This window comes from Mustela lutreola, chromosome 5 (genome assembly GCF_030435805.1).
Source record: "Mustela lutreola isolate mMusLut2 chromosome 5, mMusLut2.pri, whole genome shotgun sequence".
NCBI classification, from domain to species: domain Eukaryota; kingdom Metazoa; phylum Chordata; class Mammalia; order Carnivora; family Mustelidae; genus Mustela; species Mustela lutreola.
This window is the reverse complement of record NC_081294.1, coordinates 38,202,462-38,209,328: the sequence shown is the minus strand read 5'-3', so window position 1 is coordinate 38,209,328 and position 6,867 is coordinate 38,202,462.

Genomic DNA, 6,867 nt, shown 5'->3' with positions numbered 1-6,867 from the left:
TTGATTTTGAAATGGAAGGAAACCCATGAAATATATAATACCTCTGAGCACAGTATACCCAATTTGGTTCATTTTACCTCTTGTTTTTTCATGTGTTTGTTTCCTCTACCTCAGTCTAATTTATCAATGCTTCTAACTGGGCTTCCCATACCTACTCTAACAGCATTACATCCATTCTCTAGTATATGCCAGAGGGGGCTCACAGAATTCAAATCTAATCATGCCATCTTTCATTTCCCCCATTTTCCACCTCCCGATTAAAGACCTACATATACTTTTTATTGCTCTTGAGATGAATATCAAAACCTTGCAAGTCCTGCATGGCCTGATACCTGGTCTGGCTCTTGTCTTCAGTCCTGTGTATTATCACACACACATCCTCTTCCTGTGTCTGTGTTTCAGTCTCACTGGGCTTCTTTTGTTCTTCTTCTTAGGGGAATTGGTATATTTTGTTCTTTTTTCCTGGAGCACCTTTTCTTCTATTCTTTGTCTAGTTAACACCTTTTAATCATTCATCTTTTGGCTCAGACTACTTTCTCTGGCATATCTTATCTCAAGTCTTTTACTCAGTGCTCTAGTTCTTCAAAGAATATATCTGGGTATGTCATTATTCATTGAGTTCTGCAACTATCTCCATTCATTTGCTTCTAAATTATATGTGTCCTTTTACTTAAAATGGGTTTCTTGGGGCATCTGGTTGGGTCAGTTGGTTAAGCAGCTGCCTTTAGCTCAGGTCATGATCCAGGGTCCTGGGGTCAAGTTCCACATCAGGCTCCTTTCTTCTCCCCTGCCTGCCTTTCCCCCTGCTTGTGCTTGCTCTCTGTCTCTCTTGCTCACTCTCTCTGTGTCAAATGAATAAATAAAATCTTTTAAAAAATTAAATTTATGTTCCCCATTCAAATGGAATGCTGGAACATAAGTTCTGGGGAGAAGAAACCACACCCATAGTCCATTTTCTTCCCTGCATGCAGCATACATTGCTGTGTACAATAGTAGGAGCTGAGTAAATGTTTGCTGAATGGTTGAATGAATTATGAATACATTAATGAGTGTCTGAACAAAGGAATCCATCTCTCAGAAGAAAGTAACCAGATAAGAGATATGTTTTGGTGTAATATTAGAATAAGTTGTGCCAAGAAAGTTATTCTGAGATTTCTGGGACGCACTGAGGCAGTTAGGTGAAGAGATCAGCAGGTACTGTGCCAAGAGCTGTCCCTTGGCATTAAAACTTTAGGAATGACAATGAGTTCTCAAGAGGCCAAGATATGAACATTTGCTTAAGAAAAGACCATAAAGGGAATCATTGAGCATCAGTGTTTTTAAGAGATTGCCTTGGTCATTTGGGTAGGTGGATGAAAAGCTGAAACTGAACCATTGCTCTGGAAGAGCGAGACTAAAATTGAAGTGTGGTGAGCTGAGAGCATCTGCTCCAATGGAACAGTAGAGAACTTGGAGCAGAAGAGCAGAAATGTGTGTGGATGTCTCCAAAGAGACAAGGATAGGGCCGAGTCTTCCTAAAGTGGCAGGAAAAACTAAGGAGGGAAGTCCCTTCCCTAATTGCTCTAGATGCCCTGGATTAAGTCATCTTTGTCATTTGGAGATAACGACAATTGGAAGCTGTTAGAGAATTGTACAAAGTATAAGCTCTTGCTAGCTACTGAATGGTATTGGAAATCAGTATGGTTTGAGGTCCCAGAATCTTGAATCAATTAGAGCTTTTGAACTGAGAGGTTTTGGATACACAGCACCAGACTAAGAGTTAGGCAAGCAGAATTACATTAATAGCAAATAGCCATTTCTAGGTCAGAGAACTGTGGCACAGACTGGTTAAAGCTTGTGAATACATTGTCTGTTCCTTCTGATGCCTCTTTGGGATGATACTGCAGGGCCATTATTTTCTAGACCTCCATACCAAACATATATAAAAGGGTTTTTATGAACTAAGCAAACCAACTACTTTAATCTCTTCCAATTTAGTTGCATCCATAAGTACTATCTACGTGACTTCACGAGAAAATAATGAGGCTGATAATAAAACCAAGCAGCTGCATCCTCTGTAGTCAATGACAACTTTTGTTTGTTGATTTGTTGTTGTAGTTCATAGACATCTAGAGTTTCAAGTAAATTTTGTTAGTTTCCCTGTTTAGTAGAGACAATGGTTTTCTTTATGTTATCTCACTGTATAACTTAGTTCTTTAGAGAACACTTGAAAGTGGCTTTCCTTCCATCCACTCTAATTTTCCTATATTTAGGAAGAAGGTACAGTTGATGGGCAAACCTTTGAATCTTTATGAAAGTGAGAAGCTATGTTAGTAGTTATGTTAGTAATAATTTGATACAGTAAACAGTTCTTCAAATGATATATTTCTGAAGTAATTCCTCAGGGTTGGTAAAGCAAAGAAAGAAACTAACGTGTGTGAAGCCCTGATTTTTCATCTAATTTAATTCTTCAAGAACCTCATGGTGTTATAATCATCTCCACTTTAGAGACAAGTAAATAATGCTCAGGAATGTTGTGTCATTTGTCTTGTGATACACAGATTATAAATGATAGAACTAGAATTTGAACCTCATTTTATCTGCTACCATATTCATTATAATATATTCAACCTTTTCTTGGTTTTCAAGCCAAGAATAATCAGAGAACTAGGGGTAACAAAATGAATAATCAAAAAGTAGACTCTGCATTGTTTATTTGTCTTAAAAGTTCTCCTGATGATTTTCCCATAGTATGCCAGCCCAGTATGCTGGATAGTCCTAGAAGAAGGTACAGTGTACCTGAGGCCTGGAGACAATGAAAGAACATAGCATCGTGATCCACTACAGGTGTGAAAACAAGTTAACAGTGGAAGTTCATCTCCTAAGGGAACATGATGCATGAAGATTTTTGCTCTTGCTAACAAAAGTCCCTCAATCCCCATTTAAAAAAAAAAAAAAAAAAAAAAAAAAAAAAAGCTCTATTTTGGACATTGGAATATATCGATTAGATGTTATTATGGCAGTTGAATATACTAGGAAACCACTGAATATTCTAGATCTGCATTTAGTGACAAGGCTAGCCTCAAGAAATACATTTAGGAATCACTGGTATATACATAAGTGTTTACCTCGTGGGACTAGATTGGGGAAAACAAACAAACAAACAAAACAAAACAAAAAAACCTTAGGAAAAGTATAGAGTTGGTGATGGGGAGGCAGGGTATTTACGTTGGTTGTGCCAGAGGGTAGGTGAAGGAGAATGTGTGCACAGCACCCAGGAGGATCATAGTTGCGGCACACACTTTCAGTCAGTTTCTGGCTATCATTTACATACGTTAGATTTGTCTACTTCGATAATTTAATATCTTTCTAATAACTGAATATGTGCTTAAGCATACCAATACCTAGATACACATAAAGTATAACTTTTAATTAATGTAATATTCACCAGAGCTGTTCATATTTCCTGAGATTGCTATCATGAACTCAATCAGCACCATCAATGCTGACATAATAAAAGCCTAGAAAGTATTTTTTCATTAATTAAAATGTCTTTATCTGAAGGCTATACGTGTTCTTCCAATGTTTTGAATTCTGCTATCTATATAGTATTAGGCAGAAACTGGACTCTTGCAAAATTTCAAGCAACCTGTATTGAATATTAGTTATAACAAACATTTACACAAAGATACAGGCACACACACACAAATGTAGTTTTGCAAAGTGGACATGGGCCAGAATAATTTAAAAATTAGGTAACGTTATTTACCAGCTGTGTTTTGAAAACTGATGTGATCTGTGTGTGTGTGTATGTATGTGTGTCAGTGTGTGAATGTGTGTGTTTAACAAGCTAAGATTTTTTTTTAAATTTTTGATTAACATTAGTCAGGATTTTAACATTAGCAGCTCTTAAGACTGATTATGCTTTGGACACCTTAGGATGTCAATCCTCTCCTCAGGCAGTCTGATGTATACCAGGGAGCCAAGAGGAAATACCTTGATTATAAAGTTATCCAGGTTATTTTCAAATAATTGCAAGTAAACAGGAAGTAATGAACTGACATTCTCAAATATTAAAAAAAAATTGTCCTATTGTTTCTGTGATTTGCAAAGTTACTATAGCAATTACTGCTTGTTTATTCAAGGGTTGCTTAATTTATACAAGCAAACTTTCCTTTCTGCTTGATGACAGTTTTCTCCTACTTTTGGCTATACCAAGTAATTTGTAGTCAGCCTTCACAATGTTAAGGGATGTCATAAAACAGAGTTTGTGCATATCATGTGGGGCCATTCTCTTCACCAAATCCTATATCTCTTGAAGTAGTATGCACCTGCTGTTAAGGTCAGATGGCTTAGATTTATAATGGGGGGAAAAAGCCTCTGGATTTAATCTAAGTGATGGCTCATGATCTTCCCTATATTTAATACCTGTCTGGGAGATGGCACTGACATTGCTTATGACAGGAAGACAGGAAACAGAAAACCACACTGAGACACTGTACTTAGTCTTAACTTTTTCATTGCAAAGAATAAAGAATATAATCTTCAAAAATGCTTGGGAGATCAACAAATATTATTAAGAACCAAAATGATAAGGATATAAACATTTAAAATGTTTAGTTATGGAAGAGAAACTCTGTTATTAAAGGATCTTGAGAAGATGTCGCTCAGAAGAAAGTAAGGTTCTAGTGCCATCTCTACTTGTTTAGGACCCATAAAGCTGCTGACACTGACTGCCCCACTTCAGGTTCCTCCTGGCCAGCTATAGGCCTCTGGAGTAATTAGTTCTGGTAAGCCTGGAGGACTTCAGAGCCGCTTCAGCCCACCCCCACTCCTCATTTCATCCTCCACTTCCATTGGACTTGAGCTGTTTGAAGATGTTCTGGGCTTCTAGCCTAGGTATATGTTTGTTGTAGAGATCTTTGCTACAACTTTGAGTTTTATTCTGAATCTCAATATGGAGGTAGTCTCTAATATACTAATATAGTATAGTGATTACTATAGTAATTACAAATTATATATAATTGATATGCTAATTATATAATGTATACTAATTATAATTATATGAATATATTAGTCCATAATATTAATATAGTACATTAGCCTATAATACTACTGTAGTATATTAGTCTGAAATACTAATATATTAGTCTAACTAATACAGTATATTATTTAACTTCTTTGTTTCATTCCCCTTTATTGTAATTGGAGATGATCATTGTATAAATATGTGTTGAGAAATAGGTGAGATAATATATAATGTTCACATGTATTGTGTGCCATATAGCAGTAGTTTATTGCATAATGACAATTATTCTCTATCTATAATGACTAAGCATGACTCTCAGTGAGGCCCTAATTCAGCTGCATCATCAAGCACTCAAAGTAAGGAACTGTTGGCTAGCTAGGAGGTCTGCATTAGACAAAAGCAGTTGAGTAATTTCAGATTGACAACAAAAGTTTTTCGTGGCAGTGTCCCATCATTCTTACAGGGTGTAAGCCAAATACAAATATTTTCATTGCCTTTGACAGTGGGAATATAAGTCTTTTATATTTTTCATTCCTTTATTCATACTGAATCTGGAATACCATGAAAAATCAATATGACTCTTTGTTGAGAGCTTGATTTGATATTTTTGTATACTTTATATATAAATATTGTTGCTGTGGACCTATATGATTTAAAGTTAAGATAATATTCCATTTATAAAGAACTACATTTCAACAGCCATGCTGAATAGTTTCAACCTCCTCCTGCCACTATCTCCAAATTAAAAAGCAGTTTCATTCTTTGATTACACATGTTGAGGATCCAATTGGTATCTTTTAGCAATACTTTCCCACTTTCTGTTCTCACCTTTCTAATTTTTTCTACCTCTTCCATGCTGTCCAGAATTTTCTACCTCTTCCATACCGTCCCCAAGAATTCAATGCCTTTACTTTCTTTCCCTCTTGTTTTCTCTCCCTTCTTTACATATACTGACATGACAGATGTTTGCATAGTGCTTTCTCCTATCTTCTGCCTCCTGGGTTTTGCCCATTTCTATCCTTTCCCTACGTATTCACCACCAAAGCTTAGTATCTGGTCCAACAAAGACAGATTCACTGTGAGATCACAAGGGAAGGGCACACGCATGTGGGGATGACCAGGCTATTTACCTCAGCACCAGTCTAGCCTACCAGACACTGAGGGGAGAAATTTGTAGGAATAGGGAAGAGTGGAGATGACCTAGGGGTTGTGACACCATTGCCATGTCAATAATTTTTAGTCCTTACCGCAAAAATTGATGTCTATAAAATAGGCATTAGTAATCTATTTTATAGATGAAAAAAACAGATTGGAAAATTTTTATTATTAGTCTATGCAAACATAAGTAATATTTTTCTAAGTCAAGTTTATCTAACTGATTGCCTTTGCTTTTCTCCATCACTGTGAAATTCCTATGTTTGTTTTATTTGGTTTTAGGTTACATTATAAAAATTATTATGTAAGCAATTGCATTAATTCTATCAACTTATATACTATTTCATTATATAATGAGATGCTCTGATTGTTCTTAGAATTGGACTCATTTTATTTTAATGATAAGAAAATCACTGATTAAAATATTTATTTATGCTAAAGTAAAAATAATATAAATAAATAAATAAAATTCACACACTTATGAAATCAGGGGCTCTTTTCTTCCTTGAATAAAGGAAATTTCTTGATAGAATACTGAAAGATCTTTTGGGCATCAGTGCAGGAAGCGGAGTCATTGTCCCTGAGAGATGGAATGAGAGCAAGCATCTATCTCTCTGTGTCTGTCTCTCTCTTTTGAGCCCTACACAACTCTTGTCACTACTCAGTATCTCCTTCATTTTTATCTGTCCAAAGAGTGACTTCTT